The 22,885-nt window shown below is 45.0% G+C and overlaps 1 protein-coding gene across 1 annotated transcript in view; it reads right to left on the bottom strand.

Annotated features, from left to right (window-relative positions):
- Nucleotides 1-4,435: 4,435 nt before the first annotated feature.
- GALNT8 (polypeptide N-acetylgalactosaminyltransferase 8) overlaps nucleotides 4,436-22,885 on the bottom strand; it is a 355,437-nt gene continuing 336,987 nt past the window's right edge. Inside the window, exons 17-19 of the mRNA XM_039539226.1 lie at nucleotides 17,657-17,732; nucleotides 14,383-14,607; nucleotides 4,436-4,555 (exon numbers count right to left, since the gene is read on the bottom strand). The gene's annotated coding sequence lies outside the window, so the exon portion shown is untranslated. The remainder of the gene's footprint in view (nucleotides 4,556-14,382; nucleotides 14,608-17,656; nucleotides 17,733-22,885) is intronic.

Raw genomic sequence — 22,885 nt, 5'->3', positions numbered from 1 at the left:
TTTGGCCTTTCTAACTTTGTCCCTACATATTCTGACCTCAATACAGTAGCTTTTCTTGCTGATCACTCCCATCTTCCACTCCTTGTAGGCTTTCTGCTTTTTCTTAATCACCTCTCTGAGATGCTTGCTCATCCAGCTTGGTCTACAATTCCTCCCTATGATTTTTCCCCCTTTCTTGGGATGCAGACTTCTAGTAGTTTCTGCAACTTTGACTTGAAGTAATTCCAGGCTTCCTCCGCCTTTAGATCCCCAAGTTCTTTAGTCCAATCCACTTCCCTAACTAATTTTCTTAATTATTTAATGTTAGCCCTTTTGAAATCAAAAACCCTAGTCACAGATCTATTTTCGTTTCTCCTTCCAATTATTTTAAACTGAATTAGCTCATGATCGGTTGAACCAAAGTTGTCCCCTACAACCATTTCTTCTATGAGGTCCTCACTACTCACCAAAACCAAATCTAAAATGGCGTCCCCTCCTGTTGGTTCAGCAACTACTTGGTGAAAGAATCCATCAGCTATCGTATCGAGGAAAATGTGAGTCCTATTATTATTACTAGCACTTGTCCTCCAGTCTATATCTGGGAAGTTAAAGTCTCCCATGATGACACAATTCCCATTAGTATTTACTTCATTAAAAAAATTAAAAAGGTCTCTATCCATATCCAAATCAGATCCCGGCGGTCTATAGCACACCCCAAGCACTATCTCAGGGGAGGCTTTAGTAGCTTTCTTACCCAATGTGATTTTTGCCCAGACAGACTCTGTCTTATCCATTCCATCACTTCTTATTTCTTTACAGTCTACCTCATCATTGATATACAATGCTACTCCACCACCTTTGCCTTGATTTCTCTCTTTCCTAAACAGCACATACCCTTCAATACCTGTACTCCAGTCATGACTACTATTCCACCATGTTTCTGTTATCCCTATAATATCCGGTTTCACTTCCTGCACCAGTAACTCTAGTTCCTCTATTTTGTTACCTAGGCTCCTCGCATTGGTACAAACATCTTAATTCTTGCTGTTTGGCTTCACTCACATTCTTTACCCAATTAGTCCCAGACGTTCTACCGCCAGTATCACCTATTAGAATTGTATCTACACTACCCTTCCTCCATATGTCCATTCTCCTACCCACGACAGTATCCTTTCTTGCTTCGTTTTCTTCCCTCTCAATGTTAAAATCCGGTGTGGAGATTACCTGGACATCTCCCAAGCATCTCCCCCCCAATTCCTAGTTTAAAGCTTTCTTAATCAGTTATGCCAGCCTCCATCCTAGAAGTCTATTTCCCTCCCTACTCAGGTGAAGTCCAGCCTGAGAGAACAGTCCTCTGTCCATGAATGCCTCCCAGTGGCCATACATCCCAAAGCCCTCCTTATAGCACCACTGCCTGAGCCATCTGTTGATCGCCATAATCTTATCACACCTTTGTTGCCCTTCTCTAGGAACAGGCAGAATCCCACTGAAGATCACCTGAGCCTCGATTTCCTTAAGTGTCTTCCCCAGCCTGGCATAGTCTCCCTTGATACTTTCCAGCGAGAATCTAGCCATATCATTCATTCCCACATGAAGGACAATCAGCAGATTCTTTCCTGCTCCCGTTAGGATCCTCTTCAGCCTCAGGTCCACATCCCATTTCTTAGCACCAGGCAGACATCAAACCCTTCTGTTCTCTGGATCAGCCTATTCTTCTCAGTAAGGAGTCCCCAATCACGTAGACCTGCCTTTTCCTGGTGACAGTGCGATTCTCCAGTCTATCCCCTGTTCCCTCTGGCTGCAAGTCTTCTAGATTCCTATTCACCCTTGCAACCCATCCCATATCCTCCTGGGGCTCATGTTTGGTGTCATCTCCATTGACTCGTCCCCTCTCCTTATAGGACTAGCTGCTCTTCTCTTCTTCCTTGCCCTCTCACCTTCAGCGATCACCTGCTGTGCCCCTTCTTCATTTTCCAACTCTGCAAACCTGTTCCTGAGCTCTATTGCTCCTTCACTAGCCCGTCTTTTCCTCTGCCTGGTTTGCTTAGTCACATGCTTCCACCATCCACTTTCCTCACCCAGCAGTCTCCCCTCAGAGTTCTTTGGTCCTGCTTCCATCTGCAAGTCTGAGCTTTTCCCTTCAGCCTCATCATGTCTTTACTCCATCATCCACTCGAACCCCCTTCTAAACTCGACCAGAGTTTCCACCTGCATCTCCAGTTCTCGGATCTTTTCTTCCATCAGCTCTATCAGGCAGTACTTCATGCAGACAAAACTCTTTTCAGGTATCCCCTCCAGGATCATGTACATGGCACAGCTTCCAAATCCAGTCATCTTCATTGTGTCTTCAACTGCTTGGGTCACTACAACTGCTGCCTCTGTATCTGTCATAGGCTTCCCACCTAAATCCTGTAAATCTGGGAAACACAAACCAACCCAAAACATCACCCCCCACAGCAAAATAACCCCCCAACAAGCACCAAGACACTGCTAGAACACTGCACACTCCCTTCAGTAGCCTGTGTGTTCTTCTGCCTGCCTCTCTTACTCTTCCCCCAAACTCCCCCTGTAAACTCCCACTCAAACTCCCCTGTTTACAGCTCTGTTTGCTGGCTCCTGTGCCACTGCAGCTGTCTATGCTGCCTGACTGGCTGGCTACCTTTATAGAACTCCTAGTCAGAGAAGCCCCGCCCCCTAATCAGGGCTCAGCTTCTTTCCCAGCACACTGCCCCTACCAGCCTCCACACATACAAATACACCTACAAATACAAATAGCTACAAATACCTTCTCCTCCAACAGAAGTTCCACTCAAACTCCCATTTACAGCTCTGTTTGCTGGCCCTTGTGCCACTTCTCCCCTTATTGGTCCTTTTGGTCAGATGCCAACCAGGTTATCTGAGCTTCTCAACCCTTTACAGGTAAAGGAGGGATTTTATGCTACCCTTAGCTGTATGTTCATGACAGCTACATATGCCACGTAACATATCTTGCAAAGGTTATGATCTTCTGAGTACACTCATCCTATTTGTATTCATGTATCATTTTTGTATTCGAAGTTATGAATATTGGCTATGTACTTGTTTAATTTTAAATAGTCTCAGTGAAGCAGTTGGTCAGCTTCCTGAGAAAAAAAACTATGCTCAGTAAGTGCCTAATCAAGAAACACTTAAGCCAACAGTGAACTTGGAGACACCAATCCACATCTGAGCTGTCCCAGGAATGTGGCTTGGCTGGTAAGGAACTCAGTCATATATGGACATGTGACTTGCTCACGTGACTCCAAAACTCCATTTTGTAGCTGGATTCTACAGAGGGGGAGGGAGGCGTGTCCACCCACAAGAGAAAGTCTATTTTAACCCCTGGGAGACCCCTCCATTTTGTCTTCAGCTGGCTCAAGAGATAGCCTCTCCACCCCCAAAGGATACCTGAAAGAAACTGGAACAAAGGACAGTAACCACAGGGGTGTAAGTGATTGCTGGACCCAGACTAGAAGGAGGCTAGTCTGTAAAAGAAGCTTACTGGAACATCTCTGAGAGTGAGATTTCATCTGTAATCACTCTCTTACTGTTGTTGGGATTTTGTGGTTCCCAGTGAGTCAGATGCTGGGCAGAAATCAAGGGATTTTGACTCGATGCGATTCGATTCAATTAAAAAAGCTTTATTCAATATGTACAAAAGGAGAGCCCCTGATACAAAAAATCAGGCAGAGTCCCTCCAGCAAGGAGCCCCTCCCCTTGCTATTTTATAGCACATGGCACTTACATAACAAGTTACATAACATGAACCTCTAACCAATCAGGTTTAACCTTTCCATAAATGGATTTGTTTATCATATGGTCATAATTCTCCATTCCACATGCTGAGCTCCCCGCCTCCCCCTGGCCTTCTCTAGAATGTTCCTAGGGTGGTGAGCCACAGCCTGCTTCCCTATGCATAAGCACCCTGAAAACCACATTTTATCCAAAATGAACACAAGCATACCCTTCACTGTATTAGGCATAGACTTGTGTGTTCTATTTTATTTTGCTTGGTAATTCACTTTGTTCTGTCTGTTACTACTTGGAACCATTTAAATCCTACTTTTTGTATATAATAAAATCACTTTTTATTTATTAACCCAGAGTATGTATTATACCTGGGGGCAGAGGGCAAACAGCTGTGCATGTCTCTGTATCAGTGTTATAGAGAGCAAACAATTTATGAGTTTACCCTGCATAAGCTTTATACAGGGTAAAACGGATTTATTTGGGGTTTGGACCCCATTGGGAGTTGGGCATCTGAGTGTTACAGACAGGAACACTTCTTAAGCTGCTTTCAGTTAAGCTTGCAGTTTGTGGGACGTGGTTCAGACCTGGGTCTGTGTTTGTAGCCAGCCAGCGTGTCTGGCTCAAACCAGGCAGGGCACTGAAGTCCCAAGCTGTCAGGGAAGGCAGAGGCAGAAGTAGTCTTCGCACATCAGTTGGCAGTCCTCAGGGAGTTTCTGTGATCCAACCCATCACAAATGGAATAAGGAGATGCGGGGTGGGGGCACATGATAGCTCAGCTGAGACCATGAGACCACTGTAACGATGCTGCCTGTGGGAGCCAGCTGAGGTTATTCAGTTAGGGTGAACTGCAAACAGTACAGGGCCGAAAACCCCGAAAGCTGGTAGCTATTCCAGTACTTAGATTTACCAAGCCAGCACAAAATAGCTTCCATATTACATAACAAAATCTATTCCGCACATGGATGGAAAAAATTAGAGGGAACATTGGTCGCACTATTGCCACCTTTACTTTTGCATTGCCTTCAGAGCTGGGTGGCTGGAGAGCAGTGGCTGTTGGCCAGGTGCCCTGCTTTGAAGGCAATGCCCCTCCAGCAGCAGCATGGTATTGCCATCCTTATTTCTGTGCTGCTGCTGGCAGCAGCTCTGCCTTCACAGCTGGGCTCCCAGCCAGCAGCTGCCACACTCCAGCTGCCTAGCTTTGAAGACAGCACTGCCACTAGCAGCAGCACAGAAGTAAGGGTAGTAGTACTGCAACCCCCACTACAATAACCTGTGACCACCCCACACAAATCATTTTTGGGTCAGGAGCCCTACAATTACAACACTGTGAAATTTCAGATTTAAAATAGCTGAAATCTTGAAATTTATTATTTTAAAAATCCTATAACTGTGAAATTGACCAAAATGGACAGTGAATTTGGTGGGGCCCTTCTCATTAGTCCAGGGGAGATATGATGGTTAAAAAGGAGATGTAGTGGACACCAGTAATTTTCTTCCTTCTCTTTGGCCTCTCTCTCTCTCCCCCTTTGCAGTTAACCTTCCAGTTGGAAGAACTTCTTAACCCAACCAGTGTCCATAAGATCATTGAATAAGGCCAGACTTGCCCTGTTGTAGTGAAAGAATATGGAGTTGTCTGAACTAAAATAATTATGTCATGTTGGACCCTAACTAACACACAGTGTTTAACCAAGCTTTGTAGTCACTGTAGTCAGAGAGAAGTTGACATCCATGTTTTGATGCCCTATCTGAGGGACCATAAAGAGGCCTTTTTAGAAAGCAGTGCTCAGTGATGTCTGAAAATCAGCCTCCTTTAAGGTGTCTTAAGTTGGGTATCTAAACATTCAGGAACCCAAATTCACTTGTCACTTTTGAAAATCTTGGCTATAGTATTTAATGTTGTGTCCCCTGGTTGGATTAACCTCTACTGGAAGCTCTACTTCTTTAACCACAACCAGCTGACATGATGCTAAACACAACGTGTCCCTATCTACATTGACTGCAAAGTTGTGCTTAATGTTGGGTTAGCTAATGTGACTCCTTGAGGTTGTGTTTCTAACACCACACCCAAGAGGAGGAGACTTAGAGTGGTGGTGGTGGTCTGTGACTCCCTTCTGAGGGGGATGGAGGCTCCATCTGCTGACCTGACATGTTGTCCTGGGAGCTGTGCGGTCTGCCTGGAGTCCATATCTGAAACATTATGGAAAGGTTTCCAAGGTTCATCTGTCTCCCTGAACACTACCCCATGCTGCTCATCCATGTGGCCACTAATGATGCTGCCAGGTCTCACCCTGAGCAGATCTGCAGTGACTACAAGGCTTGGGGAGCACTGTTGAAGGAATCAGGGGCTCAGGTGGTATTCTTGTCCATCCTCCTGGTTGTGGGTGAGGACCCACAAAGGGACACATGTACCCTGGAGATGAATGCATGGCTGTGCAGATGGTATTGCTGGGTGGGTTTCAGCTTCTTTGACCATGGGATTCAGTCCAGGAAGACATACTGCCGGGAAGAGATGGGATCCACCTAACCAAGAAGGGGAACAGCATCTTCACACACCACTCACCATCTTAGGGGTGGGCTTTAAACTAGGTTCAAAAGGCGCAGGAGACAAAAGCCCAAAATTAGGTTTTAAAAGGTGAGCTTAACAGAAGGCTAAATGTTGGGGGGAAGCAGAAAATTACAATAGGGTCATACACAAATGCAAGGAATATAGGGAATAAACAGAAAGAACTGGAAGTATTAGTACATAAGCAAAATTATGACTTAATTGGCATCACAGAGACTCTATGGGATAAATCTCATGACAGGAATATTGGTATTGAGGGGAATAACATATTCAAGAAGGACAGGCAGGGGGAAAAAGGAGGGGGTATTGCATTATACGTCACGAATGTATACACTTGTTCTGAGGTCCAGAAGGAGGTGAGAGACAGACCAGTTGAAAGTCACTAGGTAAAGATAAAAGGGTGAGGACAGGGGCCATGTCATAGTAAAGGTCTACTATAAACTATAAAATCAGGTGAAAGTGATTAGGTATTTCTAGAACAAATAACAGAAATATCCAAACACAAAACCTGGTAGTGATCAGGGACTTTAACAACGCAGCCATCTTTTGGAAAAAATAATACGGCAAAACACAAAATTTCCAATAAGTTCTTTTTGGAAATGCATTGGGGGCAACTTTTTGTTTAAAAGGTGAAGGAAATAACCAAGGACACAGCCTTTTTAGACTTGATTCTAACTAACAGGGAGGAATTGGTTGAGAATCTGAAGGTAGAAGGCAATCTGGGAGAAAATGATCATGATATGATAGATTTAGTGATTTTAAGGAAAGGAGTTAGAACAGCAGAATATAGACAGCTGACTTCAAAAAAGCAGATTGGAACAAACTCAGAGAACTGGTGGGAAAGGTCCCAGGGGAAGAACATCTGTGGGAAAAAGGCATTCAGGAGAGCTGGCAGCTTCTCATAGAGACAATATTAAAGATGCAACAGCAAACTATCCCAATGCAAAGAAAAGATAGGGAGAATAGTAAAACACCAATATGGCTGCACCAGGAGCTCTTTACTGACCTGAATATCAAAAAGTAATCCTACACAAAGTGGAAACATGGACAAGTTGCTAAAAATTAGTGCAAAGAATAGCACACACGCATGTAGGGACAAAATCAGAAAAACGAAAGCACAAAATGAGTAATACCAAGGGTAGGACATAAAAGACAATAAGAAGAGATTCTATAACTACATTAGCTGCAGGGCTGGATTAAGGCATAAAATAACTAAGCTACATCTTAGGGCCTTGCAATATGAAGGGCCTCTAAAAATGAAAAAAACTGACTCCATTTCAAATTTTATCAAAATCGGTTGATAGAGATATGGGGAAAAAGAAGATTTTCTCTAAGTACACACATTTTCGTTCAAATAGGACAAAAATATACACATCTGGCTACACAAATACCCTTACCTTACCCTTACCCTTCACTAATTCATAGAATCATAGAATATTAGGGTTGGAAGGGACCTCAGGAGGTCATCTAGTCCAACCCCCTGCTCAAAGCAGAACCAATCCCCAGATTTTTACCCCAGTTCCCCAAATGGCCCCTGTTCATTATTGGCAGACGGGAGGGCCAGGGCTGAGAAAAAAAATGATAATTGCACTTGTAAAATTAGTATTTCTATGAGTAAGTCTGCTATCAGTCTCCTAAGGCAGCATTTTGTTGGCCAGCTGCTACTGGTGAAATTCTGACCGTGCCTTCATAACTAACTAAAATAAATAAATAATCTCACTGCCGATAAAATTGGGAAAAATGTGAGGTCGGACATGGCAGTGTCGTGAAGCAATCCTGCCAAGCTCATACTCATATGGGACTCATCCCAAGAGTGATGTTATGTATAGTGTTCCCCTTAGCTGGTAATAGCTGGAAGGCTGCCATCTTTTGTTTACAGTCCAACATGCTCAGTCATATAGTGCCTTCGCTCCTGTTTTTCTTTGTTTTCTTAAGTGTTAGTGTGTTCTTCTTTTGATATGTACATACGTACGATCATGTATTTTAGTGCGCACCCCACTTTCTGCTTCATGCGCTATCCGTGCTTCACGTGATTGAGTTTGCAGGTGATCATCTTATGGACTTGGGCCGAGTGGATCTTGAGGGGGATAAATTTGTGTTGGCTGCCCTCCATCAGTTTCGGGAACCTTCACAGTAAATATCAGAGAGTGCTGATGAAAGGATAAATAGATGGTTTTGAGAGAAGTGAAGGAAGATATACATATATATCAAAATATTCTGAGTACTTGGTGAGCAAGTTATTACAAACTATGTGCATATATGATTTATAGGCTATTAAAGCCTATAATATTCATTATATTTGCTTGAATATAGGCTAGTTTTTCTCATTTTATCAATGCCTGCCTAGAGATTACCAGTCTTTTTTTCTGGTAAATTCTCTCTTTCACATGTATAGGTTGTTGTCACTCTGTGTGTCCAAGGTGTTTACTCGAGATTAATTAGGGATCCTGGGGGAGACAGAGGATAGAGAAGCAAACGCAAAGAGAGATGTCTGCCTAGAAAATGCTGCAAGAAAAGCTATCTGCCCTAAACATTTTGTGCACTGAAAGTGACAAATTCCATAGCTTATCATTTGAGGACATCATCAATGACTTTGCTCTTCAAAAATCACAAAAGAAAATGTTTTAAATTTCACTGTTAAAATTAATGTGATGTGCAAACAGACATACTGCGGGTAGTACTGCTTCCATTAAGTAAGCTGGTCTGTGTATCTGTAACTGCTTTTGTGTTGCTGTAGATATAAAGCTTTCATATCTACTAATTAAGAAATCAGACAAAAATATGTTAATTTGAAACTATTTTATAATGCAAACATGCATATTGCAAGACGTGTTTTAGTTAGATTATTATTCTATTTTTACAACTTTGCCTTTGTATATATGCAATTATAAAGCTTTTGTGTTTATATATTCAATGTCCTTTCTGTGAAAATAATAAATTCAATATTTTTATGGTATGGGGCCTCTTACATCTGACATAGTTTAGGGCCTCAGAATGTCATAATCTGGCCCTAATTAGGAGCAAGAGAAAGACCAAGGAAATTCCAGGTTCTCCATTTAGTGGGGAAGGAAAGTTAACAACAGATGACATCAAGGAAGATGAGTTGTTTAATGCCTACTTTGCTTCATTCTTCACTAAAAACATTATGGTGACCATAGAATATATGAATCTAAGGCCAGAAGGGACAACTGTGATCATCTAGTCTGATCACCTGTATAGTATAAGCCATGGAACTTCCACAAAATAATTCCTAGAGCAGATCTTTTAGAGAAACATCCACTCTTGATTTAAAAATTGTCAGTGATAGAGAATCCACCATGACCCTTGGTAAATTGTTCCAGTACCAAATACTTAATATAATTAATATTAACAACAAGGGGGAAGGAATGCAAGACAAAATAGGGAAAGAGTATTTAGATAAGTTAGATGTATTCAAGTTGGCAGGTGCTGATGGAACTCATCCTTGAGTATTTAAGGAACTAGCTAAAGTAATCTCAGAACCATTAGCAATTATCTTTGACAACTCATGGAGGATAGGTGAGGTCCCAAAGGATGGAGTCAGGTAATAATAGTATATATCTTTAAAAAGGGGGACAAAGAGGACAAAGAAATTATAGACTAGTCACTTGGAAAGATACTAGAACAAATTATTAAACAATCTGTTTGTAAGTGCCAAAAGGCTAATAGAGTTATAAGTAATAGCATGGTTTTGTCAAGAACAAATCATGCCAAACCAACCTAATTTCCGTCTTTGACAGGGTTACTGGACTAGTGATATGTCTGAATCATTCACATAAGCAAACTAGAGAAATGTGGTATAGATGAAATTACTATAAGATGAGTGCAAAACTAATTGAAATTTGCAGATGAGATCATACTGGGAGGGATTGCAATCCCTTTGGAGGACAGGATTAGAGTTCAAAATGACCTTGACAGTTGTCAAATTAGTCTGAATTCAACAAGATGAAATTAAACAGAGACAAATACAAAGTACACCACTCAGGAAGATAAAAAATCATATGCACAACTACAAAATGGAGAATAACTGGCTAGGCAGTAGTATAGTTGGAAAGGATCTGGGGTTTGTAGCGGATCACAAATTGGATATGTACCAACAATGTGATGGACTTATGAAAAAAAGCTAATATTCTGGGGTGTTTCAACAGGAGTGTCATACGTAAGACCCAGGAGGTAACTGTCCCACTCTACTCAGCAGTGGCCAAACCTCATCTGGAGTACTGTGTCCTGTTCTGGGTGCCACACTTTAAGGAAGATGTGGATAAAGTGGAGGGAGTCCAGAGTAGAGAAACAAAAATTATAAAAGGTTTAGAAAACCTTGACCTACGAGGAAAGATTAAAAAACTGGGCATGTTTAGTCTTGAGAAAAGAAGACTGGATTAGGACCTGAGAGTCTTCAGATATCTTAATGGCTGTTATAAAAAGGACTATGATCAATTATTTTCCATGTACACTGAAGGTAGAACAAGAAGGTATGAGCTTAATTTGCAGCAAGAGAGATTAAGGTTAAATATTAGGAAAAAACTTTCTAACTACAAGGGTAGTTAAGCTCTGGAATACGCTTCCAAGGGAGGTTGTAGAATACCTGTCATTGGAGGTTTTAAGAACAGGTTAGACAAACACTTGTCAAGGATTCTATAGTTTACTTGGTCCTGCATCAGCACAGGGGGCTGGACAAGATGACATCTCAGGGTCCCATCCACTCTTACATTTCTATGATTCTATAACATAAGTTTCTAGTGAAGACCCATGTGGCATGAAACTTAAATATGTTACAAAATGGAAGGAGTCTTGTAACAATCTTTTGATGAAATCATACTTTTCTAAAATGTGAATTTTGCACTCTCAAGACTGATTATTTTTATATGACAAAGTACAAACAATATTACACAAGTTGAGGGCAAAGTCCTCAGTTTATGCAAAAGATTAGTGCTGAATTGTGCATCAAACTGGAAATTATGTATCTGTTTATGGGACCATTGTATGGTAACCGCCACACAAATACCATAGTCTCTTCAGCCCCTGCTCCTTTACCACTAGAACCAGATACACAGTCTCCCCTATGTGGATTTCCTAAGGTCTGCAGGAGAGTAGATTAGTAGCTGCTGCTTGTTTTTCCTCAGACAAGCCCGGATGCTAAGTTAAACACAGACACTCTCCAAGTCATCCCTGAAAGAAGGTTTGTGTGATACATGATGTCCTCAAAAAGAACTGCTCAAACTTTTCCCATGTAAACATTGAAAAACTGAATGCTATAAAACCAAAATATTTTGATTTTGAAATTCTGCCATGGTGCCTCATGGTAGTTTTAGTTCAGTTGCCTCTCATCCCCATTGTCTTCTATGGGCTGGGCTCCCTGACTGAACTACATCTCCCATGATGCCCCATAGCCAGGGACTCCCATGATGCACCATCTTCCATCTCCAAGAGGGAAGACGGTGGTGTATCATGGGAGGTGTAGTCTGACCAGAAAGCCCAGCCTACCGAGGTGAGTGAGGCACATGAACTAGAATTGTCATTAGGCCTTGCAACAACATTTCAGAATAAAAATATTTTGGTTTTTATAATAATTTTTTCAGTGTTTTGAATTTCCTCCAAAAATTGAAATTTGTGCAGAGAACCAAGTTCTGGACCAACTTTAGTCCTTAGGCTGGTAAGTTCTTTCTCCCACTTTGTCCTGTGGGAGAAAGAACCTTCCAGCCTAATGGAAGAAGTATGGAAGCAGGCACAGGAAATCCAAACTCTTCCTAGTGGGGAAAACCACAAAACAGACAAAATAAGAGGGTGAGGAAAGCACACTGATGTGAGGAGAAGCTCAAGAGCAGAAAGCAACATTTCTGTGGCAAAATCCAGCATTTGTCCATCAGCTTGGCTGCATAATTGCATTTGACTTGAGCATTTTGACCACCTGTCCTGTATTTTAAGGGACATCTTTATGTGTTGCCTAATGTCCCATATCCTGTTTTCAGACAGGACACACATTTTCCCTAGTTCAGCAAAAGAGCACACACTGTGGTACTGCACAAATGTGAAAATTTGCACTGTATTTCATTTTGTACCATGAACAAAATATGGTATACTTAATCCTTCCTCAGAGTGTGAAGGGGATGGCCAAGATGGCCTCTTGAGCTCCCTTTCAGCCCTACATTTCTGTGATTCTATTGGGGGCAGGGAGGGGGGAATGTCTTTCCTTTAAAAATAAACATTACCCTGCATTTTTCATAAAGATTTCATATATCTCCTTGAAACGTAGCTATTCACTCTGCCTTCGGTGTCTGGCTGAGACTAACATCTTTTTCCCTACACCTGGATTTCAGTGGCTGAAGTGTCACCTTGGCTCCAGTTAGCCAATGTTCTTTAGTGTAATACATGCAATAAAGGTAAAGTACAATTTTTTTAAAGTACTTTTGTCCTTTACTGCTCCTTTCTGAAGGACAAAGGTGCCTTTTAAAACTTGAAATCTGCCTTCCTTAGCCCTTGTTGGCTATTGAAACATATCCAGACTACCTCAAGACAACAAAAGGACTGGAAGGATTGCACCGATCCCCATAGAAACTGAGACCCCATTAATATTCCTGGTGCATGATGGAAAGGTGTCCCACTTTCTGCCTCTTCTCATACAAACTAGTGTTCTTAGGATTCTCCACAGCATTCACTTTGCCTGGAAAATCCAGGAACTGGCCCCCTACTATACACTTTCCCACACCCCGTGTGCCAGGAAGTAGTGCTGTGTATTTGTAACTAGCGTTCACAAAGCAATAACTCTTCCCTTGTGTATGAGGAATGAAACTTTCATTGGGATAGTCTCTTGCTCTTAGGTGGGTCCAAGATGCACACAGAGAAAGCTCAAGATAGCCATCATTTGGACATTCTTTAGCCACTCCCAGCACTATATCATCCCACTTTTGAGTAGAGTTTGAGGCTTTGGTTCAAAATGAGTGTATGTCCATACTACCCGCCCGGGTCGGCGGGTAGCGATCGACTTCTCGGAGTTCGATATATCGCGTCTCATCTAGAGGCGATATATCGAACTCCGAACGCGCTCCCGTCGACTCCGGAACTCCACCACCGCGAATGGCGGTGGCAGAGTCGACGGGGGAGCCGCGGACTTCGATCCCGCGCCGTGAGGACGGGTAAGTACTTCAAACTAAGGTACTTCGAGTTCAGCTACGCTATTTGCGTAGCTGAACTTGCGTACCTTAGTTCGAACCCCCCCCACACACACACAGTGTAGACCAGACCACAACTCTCCCAGGAGATGGGAGTAACTATTTGGAGGAAAACTTAAACCCTGACTTAACTCTCAATAACAGTGCTGGGCACTGGGATGTAGATGCTTCAAGTGTCCTAGAATAGACTGGTACATACATTGTCGTACAGGGTGGGATGTGTCAACATGGTTCTGTCAGGAATGGTGGATACTCTGAACCAAGAAAAAGAGACAACTAACAGTTTGATGCCCTTGCATGGATTTGTTCACTTAGCTCTGTATCCTGCCTCCAGAATCAGACTCAGCAGCTGGCCTGTATGAAGAAGATTGACTCAGAATCTTGGGCAAAATAATCTTTTGTCCCAGGCCACATCCCTGGCTTCAAGGCTGAAGTACCCTTTGTACTATCTATTCCTTCAGCCTCTTCCACTGAGAGGAATGACCTTTGCATGCACTAGCCCTATCTCTAGAGCCCGGCAAATCTGCAGATATCTGCAGACCACGTTTGCAGATCAGATGCAGATACAAATTTTGTATCTGTGCAGGGCTCTATGTATCCCTGCTTCCCCACCTTCAAATTCCCTATGTGCCATGACACACAGGTAACTTCCCAGAATCAGAGCACATACAGAGGTTGCACACTCCCTGCATTGGCTCCACAAATCCTCTCCCCCTGCATGCAGGAAAATTAAGCCACTTGTAGACCTGGTAAAAATGGTGCGGGGGGAGAGGGGAGGAGAGGGAAATTCTTAAAAAAAAGTTTCAGATTTTTTCCCTTTATTTTTAAACAAAAATTTTCAATTAAAAATTATAAAAATTCCAATTACTTTCAACCAACTCTCACCAATTCTACTGTTCACAAGGTCCTCCATGTCTGGCTCATGTCAGAGTCTCTTAAAGGTACAGTTCCCCACCTGGGGGAGGATCAGAATTTGGCTCATCATATAAACACACCATAATCATGCCCCAGAGGAGCAGGACGATTTGCCCCATCTTCTCTATTTGTCCAGCCAGTGCTGCAGACAGCTGGTGAGTAGCAGTGTGAAGGATGTTTTTACCTTGCAGAGAGCTGAAACAGATGAAAGAGGAGTGAAATTATATATTTAACTTGTAAGAAGAGCAAAGCTGATGCCACAGGAGATGCCAGTGAACCACCTGAAGGAAGATACGGCAGCATAATGAAAGGTGAAAGGGGCATCGTATAGTTCATATACGGATACAGCTATAATTGGGTAGTATGAGACTCTCTCCTGCTTCATCCCACCTCAAGAAAACCTCCTGGAGGTTTCTTATGCTTCCTGAGTTTCCTCATCTCCAGTGGGTGTTTGTTTATTATTTATACAGCACATTTCTAGAAGGTGAGAAAGATGCTAGTGAGGTAATTAAAGGCTGGGTGATTTTCACAGCAATCCTAGCTGCCAGTGTTGGATTCACTGGTTGGCTGTGCTTACTGCAACCAAGCACCGAATCAGCTCCCACTCCTAGCTCCCCCGTTCCTGGGGGACATCCATCTACATGCCTCTCACGACTCCCAGCTTCCCAGACTGAACAACAAGGAAATGCAGGGTTTTAGTCTACTCCCCAGCACCCTCCCTATGGAAGTGGGGAGGCCAGCTCTATCAGCAGCTGCAGTGCTCCTATCATGGTAACAGTACAAGATGACATTTGCTAGCATGGCACCCTGTGTACCGTGGGATGGCAAATCCCAGATTACATAACCTACAGGCAGTTGGCCTTCTGATTGAATCCCAGTGGCTGGCAAGAAAGAGAGCAGTGAGCATGAACACAGCTTGGTCAGGGTTGAGAAGCAATTTAACAGGCCTGCCAATTACTGACAAGCCTTTCTCTACTCCAAGCTGTTGGGAACTGCTGCCCAGTTGTGCCACTGATACTCTTGGAGGTGTGTGCTTTCAGCATGAGGCTATCGCCACATGCAGTATTTAATTTCCCTTGTTCTTTCCTGTGTAACCTGAATAGCCCTTCACTTCTATATATTCTTCCTTCGCCTGATCCTTTCAGCGTTAGTTATTGCAACCAGCTCTGCCACGTTAAGTCACTTTCTCTGGGGAAAAAATCCTTCAGGGTTTCAGCTTTTGGGGGGAAATACAGTGGAAGATTTTCAAAGGACATAACTAGTTAATCAGGAGAGTGCACAGCTAACCAAGGCAGCAGCCTCCCCGTTTACGTAGACAGTGGGATTCTGCCATTGTGATACAGATGGTGAACTGTATAAACAACAAGTTCCTGTTCTGCATCAGCCCGTCAATGTGCTTCTTGGAAGAGGACTTCTGCAGGCTGATCCTTATCTGTTTACAGTCCAGCCATTTTCACCATCCCAGCAATGTTATTCGTATAAACAATCCAAACCTGCCGAGTAAGGCTGACACACAAGAGCATTTACTCTGCTTGAGGAGACAGGGGACTCAGCATATATTATACAGAAGGCATTGTTAGGAGAGAGGGAAAATATTATACATAATCATAAAACAATCCTGTTTACCTAAAAGGCAAGAGTATTGTTTCTATATGATGGTTTAAAATAAATATAGTTACACTGAAATGTGAACCTCCAGTTCTACAACTCTTTATTTCCATATGTAGTGCCCCTCTCCACCCGGTTACCTTCTTTGATGCCAGTCTGCTTACAGGTTTTGATGGACAGGTCTGGGCTCTTTTGGATCCCACCACCCACTCAGCAGGGTGAGTTTCTTTTCTTTTTTGCAATGAAATGATTTGGCAGTGCCTCCACCCCCCTCGCTCCTTCCTGGCAGGGGCACCAGGGCAGCTTGGGCGGAAAATTCTAATCACAGGGTAATCCCCACTTACTTGCCAGATAGCTGGAGACTCCCAAGAAATAACACAAACACAAACAATAATTATATTAAACAGAAGACAAATATAATATAACAGGGTAAAACACTATTCTTAGGGTCACCGGTGCCCACGCTGATAATACCCGTGACTTTCCCCAGTCACGTGACCTGATGTAGCAAATGTAAGATTAGTGTCCCATTGGTAGGTGTACTTTGTTGGGGCCCTTGATGATCTATGACCATGATAACTTCTTTGCAGTGGCTTAGCAGTGGCTTAGCAGTGTGGCTGACTGGGTTCAGTACAGCCCAAAGGACTCACAAGTGGGAGAAGGTGGTGAGTCCCTCCACAGGTTTAATACGCAGCAGGTTATAAAACCACCAAACCCTCACTCCCTGGCTTGAGGACACAGTTCAGGGAGTAGGGGATCCCCAAAACAAGCTCCCTGACTAACTCTTCAGGCAGGAGTCAGGCTGCTTCTGGTCCCAGGATTTCCCCTCACCACAAAGGGGTGCAGGGCTCAAGGTGCAGATTACACAAAAATCCAAACTTAGTCTCCTAGCCCAGCGTCCAGACACACACACAGCAGGCAGCAGCCCTGGACTAGCAGCCAGAGCAGAGCTGCCCATGTGGTGACTAGTCTCACCTAGGGAGCTGCAGGGCTAACTCAGCCTGGCTGGGGAAGTTTCCCAGCAAAAATCTACAAACTTGGAGTCATCAGTGGAGTGGGAAAAGCCCAGCTGGGGGATCTTGGTTTCAGGGAGAACCCTGCATGCAGGCCTGGCACTCACCAGCCCCTCACACAGCCAGTCCTGCCCTTGCCCTGGTTGGCTCCAGACTGACTCAAAAATGGCTTCTCCCCTTTCCTGGGCTCCCTGGGAAGGGCATCTCACTCCCTATTGGTTGCCAGGCAGACTCTGAGTCTGCCTTGACCTCCCCTCCCTACCAGGGACTGTGTGCCTCTCCCTGGGCTGCCAGCAGACAGAGCCCCAGGAATCTAGGTCATCTCCTTGGGGGTTACACATATAAACACTGGTCCAACTCATGCAGAGCTCCTAAGCAGGTGCTTAACATGATGCATGTGAGCCATCCCACTGAAGTCAATGGGACTACGGCCATGCTTAAAGATAAGCACCTACTTTTTTTGGATCAAGGCCTATATGAGGGCTTAGCTGTACCGCTCTAACACAAAGACATTTATGGGGCTACTTGCAGAGGTGGGTGCTACTCAGAGTGAATAAGGGTGGCAGGACTGGTAGCTGAACGTTAAAGAGAATAAACAGGTGCTTGATTCAGCTTCCACTCACATTTCCATTGGTTTCAGTGAAGTTACTCCCAATTTGTACCAGTCTCAGTGCTGAATCCAGACCCATATGGCTACAGCTGTCAAAGGATTCAAATGAAAATGTATTAATTAAACAATGAATCTATACATAACATAACTTCCTTCTGGCCTCATTTGTTATCTGATTTTCAACTAATTATCAGTTTTGTTTTCCAGCTAATCGGACCTAGAGATGAGCTAAAACATGCAGAGTTCAGAATGGTGTGTGAGTTACTAACACCATTTAAATCAGTGTGCATGAGAACGTGAGAGAGCGCAAGTGTGAACTTGCCTGATATCTGGGAATATGTAAAGTGTTAGCTTGATTATGTCCTGTAACATAAAAAAGGCATAAGGCAAACAGACGACAAAGTGGGTATTCACCCACAAAAGCTCATGCTCCAAAAACGTCTGTTAGTCTATAAGGTGCCACAAGACTCTTTACTGCTAAGGCAAACAGAGTCACTCCAAAACACAAGAGAGGGGAATGTGTCTTAAACCCCACTGTCCCCTCAAAATGTTCTCAGTCATGTAAGGTGGCCAGGATAGGGGGACTTTAAGGAAGAATGCTGCTGCTAAAAAAAAGGGCATGGATTGACAGCACTAACCATGTAAAACCATGTTTATTAATGGCTAGTGATGCTGACCCAAGCAAAAATTGTGACATCAGCTAACTTCCAGAGCCAGGGTTGGATATAACCCTAGAGCCAAGCAATGTACTTACAAAAGGACATCCACAGTGATGATTCATGTAAAGTTATGTACTTGTTACAGAGAACCAGACACAGATGGGTATCAACAAGAACGCAGTCGGTCAGGTGAGAAATGGGGCTGAGAAAGCATGACAGCTGGAGACCAGTCATAGCAACTCAAATTCACATTTCACGCCATTGTTATTGGCACAGAATCCTGACAACAGAGCACTAGCTGAATGCACTGAAGGTTCAAGTGCCATTAGTGCATGAGTTATATAAGCATATTCTGAAGACTTTTACCTAGAGCAGAACATCCTGCCACAGTGTTATGGAAACAGAAATACATAGAGACGCCCTGCACAAAATATCCAAAGACAGTGTTTAATAACCATCCACAAATGTGCAACAGAGGAACAACTGCCATACACACAAGTGAGGAGACGGCCACTAGTCACATCAAGGACACAAAGCACCTTCCTTCAGAAAACATGGCAATATCTCCACAGTACACAATCTGTAATGGAGGGAGGGAGGGGAAGAACATATGTCACATATTATGGGTCAAGCACAACCTGTGGTGCTGCTCCCGGACCATAACTTTGTCTAGGTTCTATGCTAAGTTCATCTAACTTTGTGTGTGCTGCAAGGGCTGCTGTTGCTTCCCCTCCCCTAGTAATGTTTTGATCAGAAGTAGCCTATTGCAAGATTGACCTGGTTTCACATTCTCACAGAGCTCACCTGCCCTTGTGTTGATCCCAAGACCTGGCCCTACTCACATCTGTGCTCCCGACTGGGTGTACATTTAGACCTGCCTTGGTCAGCCACTTATGGGTTATGTGACTCAGTTGTGGGGTAGCAACCACTTGTGCCTCAGTTTAGCCATTTTAAAGTGGGAGTAATACGTACCTATCTCACAGGCATCTTGTGAAGCTCAAATAATTGAAGTGTGGTTCTGGTTGGAAATGTGAGTATGCAATAGAATGGGGTCCATGACATTTCAAAGTTAAAAAAAAACAACAGGAAACCTAAATAAAATAAGAAGATTTTGTAATCCCCCTCCTTTAAACAAAATAAAGATTCTATTATGTAAAAATGAAAACTTCTTACTGCTCCATGTGTGTATTCAGAGTCATGTCTGTAGTGACAAAAATCTACTGTGTTACTTTTTACTCTTATTATAAAGTTAACATTGGTGAGGCCTGGTCTGTATGAGAAAAGTTGCACCACTTTGACCTGCTTTCACATATAAAAACATATAGCACAACAAGCATAGTTTGTTTCTTTGTTAAATACACATGCCATTTTCATCCAGGGGAAGGAAGAGAGGAAGGAGAGAGACACATCCAGGGGTGAAAGTAACTTAAAGGACTTACCGGTACTCCAGAGTCCTGCAGAGGGGGAGGGGCCTCAACTGGAAGAGGCGTGGCCTCTATCAGAAGAGGTGGGGCCTTTAAATCCTGGGTCTTTTAAATCAGGATTTAAAGGGCTCTGGGATTCGGTTGAAGCTAGGAGCCAGGCCCTTTAAATTAACCCCGGAGCTACCAGCTGCAGAAGTGGCTGGGAGCCCTGGGGTTTGGGAAGGGGTGAAAGTAATTTACATTTCTTACCCATATGGTCCAATCGCAAGCAACCCACCCACCTCTCCTAAGTACTTCATGGATCCCTCCCATTGCATGACATAGATAGAGAAAATAAAGCTACTATTACTACTACCAGTACTGTCTGTAATAAAACTTTACTATTGGAATAAGCCTGAAAAAGTGAAAACTCACTGTCACATTTTTCTCTGTGTCTTCCCTCCTCCTCCTCCAGCCAGGCTGCTAATGCTAGGCTCTGTGCTTTCTCCCTGCCTGGCACTCAGCAGCTGCTGCAGAGGCTTCCCTCTAGCTTGCAGCAGGGAGACTGCCTCCTGCATAAGAACAGTTTAAACTCAGTTGTTCCCTGATAGTTCAGCCCCCAGGGTTAAGAGAGGTTTCTGGCATCTTTGTTAATTTCACTCCCAGTTGTTGGGGGGCGGGGCAAGCTGTGTGTGACCATGGCAGGGGCAGTTCTTTTCTGCCCCCTGGATGAGGGGATCTCCAATACTACTAAAATACAATAGTAGGGGCCGGTTGCTGGGGTCGGGGCAGTTGGCAGCAGGCTGCAGCTGCATTGTTTGTGACACACACATTCATACATACACATACATACTATATGTATGTGTATGTGTATGAATGTGTCACAAACAATGCAGCTGCAGCCTGCCACCGACCAGCAGCGACCCCAGCAATCGGCCCCTGTGGGCTGCTGCCTGCAGAAAGCCAGCAGGTGCCGCTGGGCTGGGTCTGCCAAGGAGTAAGTAACCAAGGCAAAAACCACAGCCAGCCAGTCAGAGAGGGAGCCAGGGAGGGGGGAGGAGGAGAGGAAGAGAAAGTCAGGGGTGAATGAAGGACAACTGGAATAGCCTTCATGAAATATACAAGATATTTAAAGAAAGTTTTATCAATTTCAGCCTCTGCAGTCTGCAGGCAGGACAAAACAAAAAGAGATCTGAAATTGCACCCGCTGTCCTAAGGACATTTCAGGTGTTTAAATCAATATAGAAAGAGGGTGGATCGGAATGAAAACTACTATTTCTTTCAAAGGAGGCACAATAATTTCGCTGAATATTCAGTTTTCCCCTCCAATCCCTTTGTGGTTTTGTCTATGGGGGCTATTTGCTTTCCTTGTAAATCTTTGGTTGCTTTAGCAAAATTGCTTTGCCCAAAATAAACCCTAATCATCATGACACACCTTTCCACCATGTTCTCCATGTTTTTTGTGTTGTTTTTTTTTAAACAGTAACATTTCAAAGAGGATCTGCAAGCAGTTTGGACATCACAACCATGATCCTCTGCTGGGGAGGGAATGGGCTAGATTTGAACTTGGAAATGGTTCCTGATTTTGATTGTGTTTAGGAGATTCCCTCATCCCGGGGGCAGAAAAGAACTACCCCTGCCATGGTCACATACACCCAACAACAACTGGGAGTAAAATTAACAAGGATACCAGAAACTGCTCCTAACTCTGGGACTGCACAGGGAACTGCACAGGGAACAGCTGAGTTTAAACTGTTCTTTTGCAGGCAGCAATAGCAGGCATCTCAGCCAGTCTACTGCAAGCTAGAGCCTAGAGGAAAACCCCTGCTTGGGGGAATGGGGAGGAATTCAGAGCCTTGCCTGCAGCCTGGCTGGAGGAGGGGGAGGGAGGAGACGAGAAACCAATGTGACAGTGAGTTTTCCCCTTCCACCTGCTTTTATTAGCTCAGGATTTAAGCCAGGGGTCTCAAACTCAAATGACCCCGAGGGCCGCATGAGGACTAGTGCATTGGCCCGAGGGCCGCATCACTGACACGCCCCCTTGCTGCCCCTGGCCCCACCCCCAATCCACCCCTTCCATGAGGCCCCACCCCTGCCCTGTCTCTTCTCCACCTCCTCCCCTAAGCGCGCGGCTCCCCACTCCTCCCCCACTCCCTCCTGGAAATTTCCCTCCTGGAAATTTGAGTATTTCAATATTCAGGTCCCCGCCGCGGGTCTTTGGGGCACTTAGGCGGCGGGTCCCGGAACGGAAGGGGCCCCCCGCCGCCGAAGACCGGGCTGCGCTTCGGCGGCGGCGGGTCCCTCTTTTCCTCACCCCGGCCGGTCCCGCTTCCCACCCCGGCCCCGGCGGGTCTCGCTTCCCTTCCCCCGGCCCCGGCGGGTCCCGCTTCCCTTCCCCCGGCCCGGCCTGGCCCCGGCGGGTCTCGCTTCCCTTCCCCCCCCCATGGCCCGGCCCTGGCCCCGGCGGGTCCCGCTTCCCACCCAGGCCCCGGCCCGGCCCCGGCGGCTCCCGCTTTCCCCCCCCCCTTACCCGAGCGCGTCTCCGGCGAGGCCTGAGCTTCATCCCGCTCAGAGCCGCGTGGTGAGGGGGCGGGGCTGTGAGCTCCACGCCGAGCGCAGCGCTCAGCCCAGAGCTCGCAGCCCCGCCCCCTCCCCACACGGCTCGGATCGGGGCGGGGCTCAGGCGCTCGGACGGAGACTCGGCGCTCTATGCACCGAGGCTCCAGGAGAGGGGCGGAGGCGGGAGCCTCCGCTTTTCTCTTGGGGGCCCCTGCGGAGCCCGGGGCCCGGGGCAAATTGCCCCCTTTGCCCCCCCCTCTGGGTGGCCCTGGGGAGCTCCGCGGGCCGCAGGGAAGAGCTCCGCAGGCCGCATGTTTGAGACCCCTGATTTAAGCTGTGCAGCCAAATGCTTGTATTTGTTGTGTATATTAGTAGGAGAGATCCCCTCATCCCCAGGGGCAGACAGGGAGTGCCCCTGCCATGGTCAAACACACCCTCCCCTCGAACCCCTCCCCCCAGCTACTGTGAGTGAAATTAACAAGGAGGCCAGAAACCTAGCCCTGGAGGCTGAACCATCAGGGAACAGCTGAATTTAAACTATTCTTATGCAGGGAGCAGGCTTCTCTTTCCCTCCCTCAGTCAGTCTCCTTTTCTTACCGGTCCTCCGTACCGGCGTGTACC

The sequence above is a fragment of the Mauremys reevesii genome, linkage group 1 (assembly GCF_016161935.1).
Source record: "Mauremys reevesii isolate NIE-2019 linkage group 1, ASM1616193v1, whole genome shotgun sequence".
Classification (NCBI taxonomy): Eukaryota; Metazoa; Chordata; order Testudines; family Geoemydidae; genus Mauremys; species Mauremys reevesii.
The sequence above is the reverse complement of the archived record's forward strand: the minus strand, read 5'-3'. Positions and strand labels throughout refer to the sequence as shown.